This window comes from Neopelma chrysocephalum, unplaced genomic scaffold (assembly GCF_003984885.1).
Source record: "Neopelma chrysocephalum unplaced genomic scaffold, ASM398488v2 Primary Assembly neopelma1_23, whole genome shotgun sequence".
Taxonomy (NCBI): Eukaryota; Metazoa; Chordata; class Aves; order Passeriformes; family Pipridae; genus Neopelma; species Neopelma chrysocephalum.
This window is the reverse complement of record NW_020897691.1, coordinates 23,314,465-23,331,106: the sequence shown is the minus strand read 5'-3', so window position 1 is coordinate 23,331,106 and position 16,642 is coordinate 23,314,465. Positions and strand designations below refer to the sequence as shown.

Below are 16,642 nucleotides of genomic sequence, written 5' to 3'. Positions count from 1 at the left end.
TGGTGGCCTAGTGGTTAGCATGCAGGACTCTCACCTCTGCGACCCAGGTTCGAATCCCAGCCAGTCCCCCGGGCAGATGGAGCCCGTTAGCCCTGTAAGGCCATCCATCTATGAGAAGGTCACTCTAAACAAACCTACGTCCTGAGGACCTCACTGCCATTGTCCAAGCTTGCTTGGCCCCGGCAGATGAACCTTAGGATTAAAGGGTGGGCTCAGTTCAGCGCAGGCTGTGTCTCACCTAAAAAATCCATTGCGCAGGCTGGAAAGGTAAAAAGACCTTTCCCCAAATCTTCGTTCGCGAAGACTGGCCATTATTATTAAAACCCTTCACAATTTTTTGTATGGGGAATTAAGATGCACATCACTTGGGAAGGCCTTGGGACTCCAAGAGAAGAAAGAAACTTACTGGGTAATTCATTTCTTGTGTAAACTCCTAGGATGAGTTTTACCATAGTAAAACATTTGTAGGTGCTTTGTCCTTTCCTTTTACCACCTCAAGGTGGCTTATAACCAGAATCTGTTGAGAAGCGACAGAAGAGAAAAGAGTAGCTTTGTGCAGTACTTGCCAACAATACACCTATTCTGAACTGATACTTTCACACATAAAACAAACAAACAAACACCAAAAAACCAACAACAAAAACAGACAAAAACAAAAACCCAACAAAAAAACAGACAAAAAACCCCACCAAAAACCAACCAACAAACAAAACAAACAAACCAAACAAACAAAAACCACCAAAAACAAACAAACAAACAAAACCCATAAACCTCTGCTTCTGGGAATTATTTCCAGGAAGAAAATTAGTCTTTTAAGCATTACTCCAAAAGACTGCAACCTTGGAAACAGTAACTGATAGATCCAAAAAATGTGGATATTTCCCTGTATCTTGAAATATGTTCATAGGGATTACTGCAGTAGCATCTAAGTATTTCCTAATAATAATGGCATTTGTATGGCTGCAGATAAGTTGTTAACCCCACTTTGAAAGCTGACAAAGATATGTTAGCACCAATGACACTTTCTTTTAATGCTGAAGATGTTCTTCCACAATGTTTAATATGAGAATTTTTGAAATCCAACTTTTCCTGTCAAAACAATACTTGCTGTTTTTTGGGTCCATATGTTCAACACATACAAACATGATGTATGCTAGCTGTACTTGAAGTTATAAAAGTCATCTTTTCAGTGATAATGTCACTTAGTTTTCTGGTTTGATTTTCTTTTCTAAGCTGCATTAATATAAGAGCATCACAGGATCATAGGATCACAGAATGGGTCAGGTTGGAAGGGACCACAGTGGTCCAGCCTCCCTGCTCAGGCAGGGTTATCCTAGAGCACATGGCACAGGATTGCATCCAGATGGTTCTTGAATGTCTACAGTGAGGGAGATAATCAATGAGTATTACACTGAAGTACAATAAATACTTCTAATTGACAGCTACGACCGTAGAAGCATGTGTTAACAAGATAAAATACCAGTATAGATGCCCATTTTTACAGTAGGTGTTTGGTAACATGCTGGACAGGTGCATGTATCAGGCCATTTTTACAGAACAATACAGATAGAGCTTCTCTATTAATATTGCTTACAGTGGTAAAAGAGCTTAAAAATAAGTACAAGACAGGAGAGCTCATAATGTTTGAGAAAGAAAACCAGAAGAAAATTTAGGAGTAAAACTCATAGTGGTTGGTGATAAACTCGGGAGATACAGTTTGAAGGGAGCTTTTCATGTTGTGACACATTGAAATCATCTGCACAGCTAATGAAAACAAGGCCTGAGACCATCCTTTGGTTGTGTCCTCTTTGCACAGCAGCTGGGCCAGGGTCTCCTTAGGGTATCAAATGACCACACAGTGTTGCAGAAAGGACTTTGTTCATACAAAGTTTTATTTTACCTAGTTCCTTATGGATGGCAGACATCAAACTCAAAGTTACCTTAGGGAAAGAGCAAGGAGAGAAAGAGAACAAGAAAAGAGGAAGGGAAAAGCTCTCTTTTAACAAGATGGTCAATTTTGCAGTCATTGAGTATCTATCCATGAGACCCTACTAACTTCAGACCCAAGCACTGTGTGGTGCACACTGGAACTATGGAAAAGTAGTTTCCTGCTTTTTGCCTGTAAGTGCTCTATTTTCACATCTGCTGAAGCCTTAAGCTTGACAAGAGGTTCCACATGTTTGTTTTAAGGTTTGATGACTTCTAACTCTCTCCTACATGGTTTATTTGGTGCAGTGCTATTTCTGTTACCTAAGTATGCATCTATGCCAGAAAGTGAGTGAAAGCAGTGGACTTGTGAACACATCACTTAGTTGTTGGTATTCTTTGGGCATGGGTTGTTCTCACCAACTCCCATTCCTTAAAAATTAAGTCTTAGAAAGGATGAAACAGGACTGCCTCAGCACATTCCAATGTTTTAGGGAACCATGGATGCCCAGTTCTTGAGAAGAAAGTGGCCATGAGCAGGTGGCCACTGGTGCTTGGTACCACTCAGAAAGCGGTCAGGAAGACAGTCTTATTAGGCAGATGCCTGTGTCAGCTTACTGGCACTCAATCTTGTCCTTCCTGAGACTGTGCTTTTGTATGCGAACCATATCGTATGCAGTGGCCACACACAAATAAGCAGGTGCCAAAATTCTTCCCGCATTGCTCTGAACAGCCTGAGGAGACTCTTCAGGAGACTCATTCTCCCATAGACCTTTGATTTGCTTATTGGAAAGAGTGGTGTGTCAACTGGTACTTCTGAGGCTTTGACCCTTCCTTTGATCCACTAGATCAGTGTGACAAAAACATGCAGTTGAAGCTGAGACCTAAATTTTCGCAAATTAATCCCATATTTTCTTCCCATTAGACATTGCAATAGAAAGTTAAAATGACCGTGACCATAGAAAGCAACTAGGAAAACAGCCCAGCTCTACAATTCAGAGGAGGAAAGACAACTATATGGTCCAGAAAATGTTTAAATACAGAGAACTTTGATGTTTCACATCAGAGCAACAATAAATAAAGAGAACGTATTTGCCTTTTCCCTAATACTGGTATTTTCCTCCCATCTTCCCTCCCACTTAGAACTGTTTTTGTGGTGAGAGGATCCATTAGGTAATCTACAGATATTTTACATTCTTTAAATGTAAACTAGAAAATAAACTGTAACGCATATTCATCCCATGAGGGTAAAAAAACTCAACTGCTCTTTAACATTTCTTGGATGATGGCACCCCCTCAGAACATGCCTAGAAGTTGTGCCTCGCCTGTTAATGCACACTCAACTGTAACTTATTGCTTATTAAAACCCAACATTTTTGTTGTTTAGTAATTCTGGATTTGGCTCCCAGTGCCCCTGTTATAAACAAGGATACCATATTGGAACACTGACAGACTCTCATGGGAGTCAGGGCTACTGGCACCTCCCTGATGAAGTCACAAGCTGTTAAACTTTTTTTCCTTAACTGAAGAAGAAAACAAAGCAGTTAAACTGCTATATCCATTTTCCAGCAACATTAATCTGTTTCAAGCCACTCTTAACTATAGTAAATCACAGGTTTGTGAGAAAATGAACTGCCTAAAGGTTCACCTCAGGTTATTTAACCCACAAACAAGATGCTGACTACTGGCAGCAATGGTTGGTTGGGTATCGTTGCTCAATTAAGTTGCAATTACTTATTTTGCTGTGTCTTCTATTCAGACTAGCTGAGGGTCTACATATGGTAAATTCCAGAATGAAATGCAGTGCCAGGGTGCTGCCAGAGATTGACATTGACAGTGTTGAAAAGCTACTTGAGCAACATGTTTTTAACTTCTTGGAGGAAAGAGAAACCTTCCCTTTCACTGGGGAAACTCGGAAAGGGAGAAGCTCTCAAAACAAGGCTTCCCAGACAGAGCTATTCTACTCTGCAGAAAATCATCCAGATGTTAATAGAACCTGAATTTTCAGTTTAAGTGTGCCTCAATGCTGATACTAAATAGGGAGGATGGAAACTTAAACCATGAAATACAGTATAGCTGCAATTTAATAGTTGGAGTGCAATAGTAGTAATTTGAAGAGCAACAAATGTAGCACTCTGGCTTCTAATAGTATTTTAGAGGCAATTGCCAGTATGCTATGATTACACCACAGTTATAAATGGATGGACATACACGTAATGCACGCTGGTTCAGGAGGAGTGTACTTTTTTTCAGCCCTATTTAGTGAAATCCTTAATTTGCCAAATGTAGGTCTGAATTTTCAAGTAAGTATAAGATTTATCTATAATCATTATGGGAATTCTTAATAAGTCCCTGGGAAGTAATACATAAAACTGATCACAAATTTTTATAGATCTTGGGCAATTTCATTAGTCGAAAGATTCAAGTAGTGTTTGCTACCAATGGGAATGTTTTTATATGTAATTCTCAAGTTGTATTCATTATACACATATTTTCATGTCAGAAAGGCTAAGTAAAGTTCTTGAAGAATGCAGTCAGCAATTCAAGGTCACATGAATAGGGTGATCTTTTTGCAATTATTGTCTCCAGATAAAATGGATCAAATATGGGTGTGTTAAAAATAAAATATGGTGTGATATAGAGAAAACTAGCTTTCATCTTTAAACAAATAAAAACAATGGCTTTATTTCCTTTGCTCAGGCCAACAAAGACCATGGGTAAAGGTTCAGCAAATCTCAGAAGTATTTGACATTTAAGTGTATCTCAAGATTACGCAGAGTATCGGTAGGGAACTTCCTTGTTTTACATAAACATTGATTTAATAACTAGCAGATATTATTATAAGGCTTTCATTTTGGAGGAGGTGATTGCGACAAGGCTGCAGGCAAGACAGATTGCACATGTCAGTCTGTGCTGGTAGTTCCCGTACTTTCTTTAGTCCCTGTCAGAGAACAGACACAGAAGGGGAAATACCTAATACAAGTCTAACAAGGCATTGGGTATCCTACAGTTCCTACACTCTGATATTTCATCAGGTGAATCAATCTTAAAAGTCCTCCCATGCAACCTGAAGATGAACAGCATGTGGCCTGACTCTTTTTGAAATATTACCCTTAGTGTTCAGCTATTTATGAGTGGCCCTTTTTTTTATAAAAGTTTGCTAAGACTTACCAAGTAGTGTTGTTTTTCACACAAACAGACTTTACATCTATAAATCCTTAGGCAAGTAGAATGATGCTTTTGCATACTAGAGAGCTTTAATCAAGTACTTTTTATAGGTGATGGAGAAAGCAATGTAATAGGAAAACAGAAATATGAGTAACAGTAGCACTTTTTTGCCTCTGAGATTATCCATTTATTCATAAAAGCATACAAGTTTTTTCCTCGGCCTTAAGTTCTTTTAATCAGATGTGTCTGTGAATATATTTTTAACTCTCTTTTCCAAAGGAATAAAAACTTATACGTAGTACTCTGCAAAAAAAAGAAAAGAAAACACTGTTTTACCAAACTATAATGTTAAGTGGAACCCACTTCTGTCTACTATTGGTAAGAGCAAAACATAATAACTTAAGGTTACTTTAAAAAAAGAAATCAGATGGACTCTTAAAAATATTTGGCATGCAATCAATGTGTAGTTAACACATCTCCTCTATTTGGAAGTACAAGAATACCTGTCCCCTCCTGCAAAAAGAAAATGATCCAACATTTATTGTCATGTTCAGCTGATCATGTATATCAAGTACCTCACTGATTATTGTAAGAGACGTGTTGAACTCCATACTCAGGATGTGCAGAACAGAACAGAACAGAGTGAAGAAGCCTATAAATATGGTTCCTACTCCAATAACCTTTTACCTGAGTAAGCTGGCTTTACAAAACTTGGTGTCTGCAGCTTAACAAAGGTCAAAATTACACATGTACAAATTTCATGCCAGAACAATTCCTATTATATTTTTTAAAACACTATACACTCTAACATTATTAAAGCAGTTAAATGTTAGATAAATGTTAATTATATGCCTTTAATAAGTAGAAAATTAACATGCCACTTACTAGAATTCTCATGAAAAACACTTTCAGACCTTTATTTGCTGAATTTTATCATAGGAAAGAATTTAAACCCATTTATTTCAACTACTTCATTTGCATCTCTCTTCTTAAAATGAGTAATGCATTAATTCATCATGCAGGTGGAAGTTGAATAGAATGACTTCAAAACTGTTTTTTTCATAGGTAAAGTTTTCTCCACAACACAAAAAAAGAAAACAAAAAGACCCACAAACTAAGGGCATATTCTGGCTGGGGTATATACACCCTGTTTATTGCTACATATTGCTACATATCTCCAATCCTCAAATGCAGCTGGTGTGAGCCCAGGCATGCTGGAAATGGAAACCCATCCAACCCATGATCACGTAATACCAGAGAAGTAACATGAGATGCGTTTCTGCATTAGTACAACTGACTAGAGTAGATTTTCCATCCGCTCTATGCATGAACTTTTTTCCAGTTAGTTGTGCCCTACTTTTCTGCAGTTTTACTTACACTGTTTTGGCACAGGGCTCCTTGCAGATGACTTCCTATTTTCCCTCTTCATAGTATCTTGCAAAGAGGTCATCTTCCTTGAGAGCACCCTTCTCCAGCTGAGTCTTAGTCCATGGAAGATAGTGCCTGTGTAATTTAGTATTTCCCTTTTCTGACAAGAGGTAGTGGGCCATCATAATCATCCAGGCTGGCTTCAAGCTCTCCAATTTACTTACCTCATCAAAGGGCTTGAGTTCATGTCACATTCCTTCTGAATACCATGTGCTTTTGTCCCTGTTCTCTAACAGCAACTGTCTCATTTTTTCTTGTTGTTTTTTTTTTTAAGTTCCACTTTCAGCTGTTCCATGATTCAGTCTTTTTTCCATGGGGAACTTCTAAGTTTCATTCTAGTTTACTGCATATCAGCTTGTGTAACAGACTCGACATCATGGCATGCATCTTATCTCAAAAAAGGGAGTTGAGAGTAGATAATTTATTATATTAATTTTCTTTTATAAATATTAAAAAAAATCTCACATGTGTAATGAACTGCCGGCTGCAATCCTATGTGGAAATATATCTCTATTACTGAAAATATTATTAACTGAAAGTAACTATGGTTTCCTTTTCTCCAGAAAGAGAAAAAAACAGTCTAGTCCAGAGTTCAGTTATTCAAAATATATAAAGGTGTAATGAAAACTCTGAGGGGTGAATCTTACTTGTATTTGCCAACTTCTTTGTTAAATCTGACCACTTCAAAACACAACAGTGTTTTAAGATTTTCAACAGCAAAGAGTCTCACATTTCAGGGGAATTGAACACTGGTGGTATTATTTTCAGTAAACTTAATAGCCTCTGTAAACTTAATAGCCTGACATCGAGGATTGCATACGACAGAGTCAGTCCAGCCAGTACTGTACTAGTCCTAGCCGTGAAGCCCAAATTGAGATTGAAAGTATTTCAAACTCAGGGGTCATATAGGTAATGGGATTTATCATATTTTTACACAGTGAAATCTTGGAACTTTAATGAGCTTCAAATATAGGTCAGAACTATGAATCCAACCTCATCATAGATTTCAAGAAGTTTAGTTCAGAGATAGGTCTTCTGTAGGAGTTCATTGCTTTTCCCAACTGGATTATATGTTTGGTCTTTGCAGCTCACCATTGATATGTGGAAATGGGAACAGAAAACTGGTATTTCTTCCAGACCTGACTCCTCTGAATACGACTAGTGCTGTTTATAAGCAGCAGTTTCCAGAGGCTGTTTAGACAGTCTTTAAAGGAGATGTCACAGTTCTCTCCTAGCTACCCCAAGCTTCACATGTGGTGATCCACACATGTGCAATAGGTCTCCTTATGTACAGAAGATATGCCCAGGGTTATTCTTCCTCCTCTCTCTGCTTTCTGAGTGGTTGAAATTAGAAAGTAAAATAATCAGCCTCTTGCTGATTGTTAAATGCCTCTTGCTGCTCTGATGGATCCATTACTGCCCCTACTGCCAATTTAGTCATTTTCAGGAGAGAAGGAGCAGCTGCTTTAAGACTAGTTTGGAAATGTATTGAGTCTGGAGACACTCTTGGCCACATCTCAGTACCAGCCCCAATGTACAAGCAGGCAGAACAAACCCAAACCAGAAAAGGAAGTAAACCAGGCCAATAAAAGGACAGAGAAGATTATCCAGCCCTGGCAGGAATCCATAGCTCTGATGGCAAAGTCTCAGTTTAATCCTAATGATTAAATCCTGAAATCATTCCTTACTTCTTATTCATGGAAACCTTTGCTAACAGCAAAAATGCCCAAACAACTCTATTTTTTGGATGAGGAAAAATGAGTTCCTGCTGTATTTCTGTGCCATTTTACACATCCAGGATCCAACTAGGTCTTTTTCAGTTGCTCTAAGCAGTTTGGTAACAGTTTATTTTTCATCCTATTAATGTGTAGCTATGAACTTTTACTGGCAACAGAAATTAAATTGTTGCAGAAGCTCTTTCTCCTGGTATTTCCAGCTGCAGTGGTAGTAGTGAAAAATCAAAAAATCTCCTTGGCTGACTGTTATAACATGATTTTCAAACAGTTCTGTGGGTTGTAGGCATAAAGGGAATTCAGATAAGTCTCCCCCTTCTTTATTTACTTGCACAACGTTGGCACCGATGGATTTCAGGAACAGCTGGCGGAAACAAATAAAAAGACAGGGCAAGCAAGTGCACAAAGCAAAAAGACCGCCCACAGAAATCAGAGCCAATATTAGTATTCTTCTAAGCCAATTAGGAATTGATGGGAACTTAAGCCAATCGAACATTCCATCTAACCCCTCACTGTGGGACTGGTGAATGTCTTGGACCAAACTTTTTAACTGATCAATGCTTTTGTGGATCGATTGTGCATGATCGGAGAAGTTCATGCAGCACATGCCTTCGAACTCTTGGCACCCGTGACCATGTGCCAAGAGTAAGAAGTCAATGGCTGCACGGTTTTGCAGGCTAACTTCTTTTAATTTTTGTGTGTCTGCTAATAATCCCTCTATCGCTGTCGTTGTTGCATTCGCTTCCTTCGTCAGCCAGCAACCGAGGTGGGTAAGAAGTGAAAGTGCGTGAGATGTCCCTATTCCAGAAAACACACCGAAGGAAGCCCAGTAATTTTTTATTTTAGGCCAAATGTTAATATTGGAATCACAGTCTGCAGGGAATGGTAAGGGTGGTGGAGCGGTCCAGGAAGGTGGAACAAGGAGAGGAGGAGTTTTAGGGGCAGGAGCGGCGAGAGGTACTGGGGGTTTGGGAGGTGTAGGACGAGGTTTTGGGAGGACTGGACGTTCATACAAGACAAATGTTCTTTTGGTTCTGCTAATTGTCAACGAAGGAGAATTTGGAGCCTGATCTTGCGGGGAGGAGTCTGGGAGTTGAAATTTAGCCGGATTAAAAAGGGCGAGTTTTCCTACTGTGCAAGGACCACCTTCTGGGTATGCAGGGATCCCCTGCCAAGCTCGGTCCCCGCACAGGAGGAAAAACCCTTGGGGGAGTTTTCTCCACCTCGGTATTGTCTCCGTGGTCACCGCAGTGATCACGGAGTGGTTGCACCAGGGAGAAGGAAGCTCGCGATAGATGGGCTTATTAGCAGAGACATTAAACGGAGTGAACAATTTGGGTTCTGTGTAGCGGTGAAACAAGATACAGGTATTAGTAGGAACTGAGCCAAATAAATCGATTTCTTGAGGAGGGTCAAAAGAAAGATGGGTGCGAGAGACAGCTTGAGCAAGAGTAGCGGAGGTAAAAGGAAGAGGGTCTGTAATTCGTGTTAGAGGTAAAAACGCATTCCAATCATTGACTGAGGAGATAGGGACACCAACAAGACAAGTTTGAAAAGGGTTGCCAGCGCCTGACTGGGCCAGACACAAAGTGTCTGTTCCCGTAGCCTTTGCCAACGTTACCCACAGGTTTTCATTGGGTTGGTTCATCCAGTTCTTGAGGGGGAACGATGTGGAGACGTTGGTAAGATTCAGAGTTATGATGACGAAGATGGAGAGGTAGATGGTCTGCATGTCTCGTCTCGATCCTGATGTATCTTTATTCGTCGAGTTGGGACCCACTTTGGTCCTGTTGGTCCTGCAATGCATGCGTACCCTTTCCCCCATGTAATCAGGGGGAAAGGGCCCGTCCACGATTCTGTTATTACATCTTTATACATGATTTTTGCTTTTTGCTTATTTAAAACGTCTTCTGATTTAAAGTGCTTTTCTACGGGACTTCTGTCTGTGTGAGTTTCTTGTTCCTCTACTAAATTTAAAAAATTTAGTACATACATAACTTTTTCCAATCTTTCTTGGGGAGTTAGGCTAATACTCCCCCTCTTTTGTTTATTAAGTAAATTTTTGATATTTTGGTGGGCCCGCTCTACTATACCCTGTCCCGTGGGGTTGTGAGGAATTCCAGTGGTGTGGTGAATTCCCCAATCATCAAAAAACTTTTTCGTGTCCGCAGATACATAGGATGGTCCGTTGTCAGTTTTTATTTGTTTGGGGACTCCCATCCTAGCAAATGCAGACAGGAAATGTTTTTTGACATCTCTGCTTTTTTCCCCAGAATGCGCGGTGGCTACAATCATCTTTGAAAACGTGTCCACAGACACATGAACATACTTTAATTTGCCGAATTCTGGTACGTGTGTAACATCAGATTGCCAAATTTCCAATGCTGACAGCCCCCTGGGATTTGTCCCTTCTGGAACCAGTGGGGCAATTTTTTGGCAATCTGGACAAGCTTTTAGAATTTCTTTTGCTTGAGTTAATTTGAGGCCGAATTGTTTTTTTAGCGATCGCGCATTTTGGTGAAAAAATTCATGCGAAATTTTCGCTTGTTGGTACAAATTTGGGGTAACTACCACACCTGCCAGATGGTCGGCGATCTGGTTTCCCTCAGCCACAGGACCAGGTAGAGTAGTGTGGGACCTCGTGTGGACGATGTAATATCTGAATTCTCTGATTTCAATTAAAAACAGCAATTTTTTCAATAAATTAGATAATTTTTCATTAGATACTTCTTTGAGATATGAATTTTCAATCCTTTTGACAATGCCCACAACGTATGCCGAATCAGAGACAATATTAATTGGTTCTTTATTGAAAATTTGGAAGGCGCGAACAACTGCTGATAATTCTACAATTTGTGGAGAACCTTGTACTTTGTGAATGTCTTGGTGCCAATTATTCTTTTGTTTCCAAACAATTACTGCGTTTCCGGTTCTCCCGGAGCCATCTGTAAAAATGGTTTTTGCATTTTTAATTGGTAGGTCAGATTGCATAACTTTGAGTTTTAATGGAATTGGAATTAGTCTTTGCAAAAACGGGCACGCCGGGAGGTGAAATTTGACTTCTCCCGGGTAACCCCCGATGGCGATTTGAAAGTCAGTGGAATTCTGCAGCAGTTGTTCCAAGTGTTCAGAAGTTAATGGGAGGTAGATGTAATTTGGTTCCTCTCCACTGAGTTCTAAACACCTGGTGCGCCCTTTGAAGATCAGTTTGCCAATCATTTCTGCAATGGTTACGATTGTTTTGGAAAATTGGTGGGGGAGGAACAACCACTCCCATAGACAGAAGTCTTTTCCGCCAGTTGTAAATTGTCCCAAAATTGCTAGTGGTTGGTGTCTTTCTTTGATGATTACTAGTGAGGATGGCAGTCCCTCCATCCTTCTGTTAGATTGTCTCTCGGATATTTTCATTTCGACTGTGGCAAGGGCATTTCTGGCGTCTGATGTTAAGAATCTGGGGGAGGACAGATCTGCATCTCCTTTGAGAAGCTCGAACAGTGGGTGCAGATCACCGGTTGTGATCCCTAGCACAGGTCGGATCCAATTGATCGCTCCCAACAGCTTTTGGAGGTCGTTCAAAGTTCGGACCTTTTTGTCAATTTCTACTGATTGAGGTTTTATGGTTTTTGTGTCAATTTGGAGTCCGAGGTACCTCCAAGGTGCTTCTCTCTGTATTTTTTCAGGGGATATTTCTAATCCATTTGAATTTAGAGCCGAAATTGTGGCATCCAACGTCTGCCTAACCGATAATTTGGTTTTTGCGCAAATCAATACATCATCCATATAATGGAAAATGATTGCCTGCGGAAATTTCTTTCTAATTGGTTCCAACACCTTTGCCACGAACATCTGACAAAGTGTTGGAGAGTTCTTCATCCCCTGAGGAAGCACTTTCCACTGGAACCTGCGATGGGGTTCACAAACGTTGATGGCAGGGACTGAAAACGCAAATTTCGCCGAATCAGCCGGATTCAAATATATGTGGAAAAAACAGTCCTTAATGTCGATTACCACTAGGGGCCATTCAGCAGGGAGCATGGATGGAGAAGGCATTCCCTGCTGGAGGGCTCCCATTGGCTCGAGGACTTCGTTTACTTTGCGCAGGTCCTGGAGAAATCTCCAGGCACCTGAGGACTTTTTGATGACGAACACTGGAGTGTTCCAGGGACTGGTGGAAGGCTCCAGATGTCCTTTAGCCAATTCTTGATTAACTAGGTCATTTAAAATTTGCAGCTTTTGTCTAGGAAGGGGCCACTGATCTACCCAAACTGGTGTTTCTGTTTTCCAGGTTAATTTGGGCAGCTGCAATTGTTCAGTGACCCCTCCTAAAAATTTTCCTCCGTCCTGAGTGTTAGTTGCCACTGTTCCATAGCATCTCTTCCCCAAAGTGTGACTGGTATGTTTAATACATACGGTTGTAGGGTTGCAGATCTGCCCTCTGGCCCGTAGACTGTTACCACTTCACGGCTCCTGACAGGGTGCTGGACACCTCCCACACCGCTGACCCTTGTATCTGTCGTGTGGGCTGGCCAGCTATGTGGCCAGTCCCTGGAGGCGATGATGGTGACGTCCGCCCCCGTGTCCAAAAGACCCTCCACCGTCACCCTCTGCGGGTGTCTAGACAAAGGGAAGAGAACGCGACACGTTAGTAAGGGTCTAGAGGTCCTCACTGAAGTCGCCCAATGGACTTCTGTCAGCGAGTTATCCCTCCGTTCTTCTTCCCAGGACACCGCGCAGAGAAGATCGTCGGTGGGGATCATTTTAGCCACTGGGAAGCGGTCCTCCAACTGCAAGGGTGGAAGGTGGACAGTTAGACAAATGGCGATGTTAGAGTTTGTCAACCCCGTCAGGAGTGTGGGAGTCACAAAGATGCCCCTTGCCACAGCCGAAAGATGAGAGACTATCAGATATGTAGTGTTTGCGTCTATATCAGTAGATGGGGTAACTTTAATTATTTGCTCGCATTGATTTAGGAGAGGTAGTGGGGATGTAACAGTGAGGGTTATCCAATTTAGGGGAATACACTGATTTTGAGGAGGGACAAGTTCTGCCGGAGGTCTCCCGGTTACGGGGTAGCTGGGCGCGGAGTTTGGCGCAGGATGGAGCGTGGTTGAGGGGTTATTTGTGTCCTCGCGCCCCCCTGAGCGCTCTGCTCCCCGTTTCCCGAATGCTCACAGGAGCATTGACGCAGGTCGGGCAGGGAGCTAAAGGTGACTTTTCTTTTAATTGCGGGAGACTTTCTGGGGGGAAGGGGTTCACCGTTTATGTTGGTCACCGACCTACAGGCCGATGACCAGTGAAACCCTTTCCCACACCTCCGGCAGAGGGATTTGGGTACGTTAGATAAATTAGGTTCTGAAACAGTCTTGGGGCAATGTTTCTTAAAATGTCCTTTTTGACCACAATTAAAACATGTTTGGGGCCCAGTGAAGGCGGCAGCCAATAGACGTGCTTTATGTGAGTTGGAGCCGATGTTCTTGCAAGCCTCGATCATCTCAACCAGAGAGGGATTTTTTAGCATTTTTAAAGCTTTTTGGCAATCCTCGTTTGCTTTTTCGACAACCAATTTATTGAATAGGATTTCTTGACTTTCTTTTTGATTGACTTGTCTTTTAATTGCTTCTTTTAACCTCGTAATGAAATCAATAAACGGTTCTTTAGGGCCTTGATTAATGAGGGTGAAAGAGGGCGTCTGGACATACGCGTCCGCCACCCTCTTTACCGCCTCCAGTGCCAATTCTTTAGTAATTTCTAAAAATTTTGGTTCAATTCGGGATTGATCCCCTCTGGTTGAGTAGCTCCCCTCGCCATAAAGCATGTCTATGGCTTGCCTTACTGGAATACCCCTTCTCTCCATTTTCTCGTTAACATAAGTCACGATTAATTTCTTCCACTCAGCCTCGAATACCGAGGACTGAATGGTAGTGAAAAGTCCGTTGATGACTGCCCTGATATCATAGGGAATTAATAGGTAGGCAAGGAAGAAGGACTCCAGGAGACCGATCGTATATGGCGCTCCCAGGCCATACTCAACCATAGCTTTTTTGATGTCCTTTAACATGGGATACGAGATCGGTCTCCATTCTGGAGCCTTCCCTTCTTCCAGAAATATTGGAAACGCTTTTAAAAACTCGGTGTCGTTAGCCTGAGCCGCTTCCTCTCTGAAGGGCTTCCATATGTTGGGCATATTGTTGTGCCTTTCAGGGGAGCGCTGTGTGAGGCCTGTGTCCTCGTCCGGGTCAGTGTCAGTGTAGCGGCAGGCAGGGTAGGCCTTGGTGTTACGGGCCCTATGGGCGCGGCCATGTTGCCGGAAACCGGCTTTGACCTTTGGCCTAGCCCCGCCCCTCGCCTCCCTTTCTCCCCCGGAAGGTGACCTCTCAGGGGAGGAGGCGGAGCTGGAGGGAGTGGACGAACACGTGGGCGACTCGGGGGAGGGGTCCCTGACACGTGTGGGAGGAGGTGGAGGTGGTCTGGGGGGTGGTGCTACGAGGGCCCGCCCCCTCTTTTCCCGCGCTGATGGTTCCCGCGAGGACTTTTCCCGCCTCCGTCCCGCGCGTCTCCCGTCTCCCTCCTCCTCGCCGCCATTTTGTGTTCGCCGTGGTGTCTTCTCCCTCCCGCCATCTTGTGTATGCCGCGAATGTTGTGACGCAGTTGCTTTTTCTCGTTTTGGAGCAGGTACATGGAGGCTGTTATTCTCGTTCATCATTTGGTGCTGTAGCACCATCAGAACTAGCCTCCAGGCAATCAACGCCTTTTTTGCCTTTCGGTCCCCCCTTTCATTATCACGCCAAAGGCTGTATCCTATTGCTTGCCACTCCTCGGCTGTGGTGTCGTCTGTTAATTTATGATTTTTATTGTCCAGCCATTTAGCAAGTGCCTTGGCGGATTTCTTATCCAGGGGGTGACCGTGTTCAATGATGAAGTCTTTAAGGCGTCTGTAGACGAATTTCTGGGAGGTGGACAATGTAAGTCCCATCTTGGTGTTATAGAGATCCTCCCTTCTCTAATAAAAGTATCGGGGTGTTGGTGTTGGGGTGGGTGTGGAATGTCCCCAGCTGCTCACCTTCTCCGGTGCGTCGACCCGTGCAGCTCTGCAGCCCACAGTCGTCCGTCCAGCTGGGGGGACCGGCGGGACGATCACCTCTCCGGCGTCGCCTGAGCCCAAGTGGAGACACAGGAGTTTCCTCAATGTGAGGGACCTCCAACTGTGCCCCACGTTGGGCGCCACTAGTTCATATACAGTTATCTGAATCTTACTTGCAAAGTTTTCAAAGTTCATGCATCATCACAATGGATCCTGTGGGATGTTAGTGGACTCTGGGGAACATTAGCTGTTTTCCCAGTTTCATAACACTAAGACTGGTGAGTATTGTTAGATATTTTAAGACACCATTTACCAGTCTGAAATGTGATGTTTATATAAATATGTCTGGAATATACAATACTTCTGAGGAACTGAATCAAAAATAACCAAAGGTTTTCACAGAGCAGAATAAATCCAAGGGTGAAATGGGCAGTGAATTTTGACATGCTGCCTTACATCTGTGTTTGTCTAAGTATGTTATGGTTGTGAAGAAGTAGCTGGGAGATTTCTGTGAAAAGATGCCCATATCTTAACATTCTTCCTAGAAGAATAAATATTTTATTCCTATTTCTCCTTACAGGGAGCTGGTATAAAAGCATTCATAAAATTAACTTTGAAATACTAGATGTTTTTCTTTTGCAATCTTTCAGTAGTATGTGCTCCCACCTAGGAAAGTTAATACAGGCGTCTGTTTACTCTTTTTAGATGTACTGATATATGAAAAGACTCTGTGTAGGACTTTTGTTTGTTTATTTGTGTTTATTTCGATGTGAGGGAGGTGAAGGCTTTTTTAAAAACAGGGAGTTCCAAAAGTGTTGTTCATTTATGAAACTTGCTGCGTTTTATCTCCTTTGAAGTTCTGGAGCTTTTTACTTATCTGATCCTTTGTAGGTTTTCACATTTGCTGCGTCACTTTTATTAACTAAAAAGAAATGGCAAAATACCCCCCAGTACTAATGACTTCACCATAGGTGCTGAAAAGGAGCAAGTGCATAAGAGAGAGAAAGGAGGAGGAAGGGAAATGGACAACTCTCAGTGATTTTTCTAAACTTGACTCACTGTGCTTTTATTCCTATTTGGTCATAGATATCAAAACCATAAATATGTAGAAAAGGAAGTATAGACCACTTTTACCCATAAAATATGAGGCTATCCTTAAGCCCCTGTCATGAACTTTGAGTGTAGTGATACAAAACTGAATCTGTTTTGTAGCATCTGAAGGAACCACTACTGAAGTGAGTGGGATCTGTACACTGACTGACTTTAATCAGAGCTGGATCAGACCCATGAGCCACACCAACTATGT

General features: G+C 42.0%; 1 protein-coding gene across 1 annotated transcript in view; it reads left to right on the top strand.

Annotated features, from left to right (window-relative positions):
• PDE7B (phosphodiesterase 7B) overlaps window positions 1–16,642 on the top strand; it is a 186,003-nt gene that overhangs the window by 46,665 nt on the left and 122,696 nt on the right. The window lies entirely within an intron of this gene.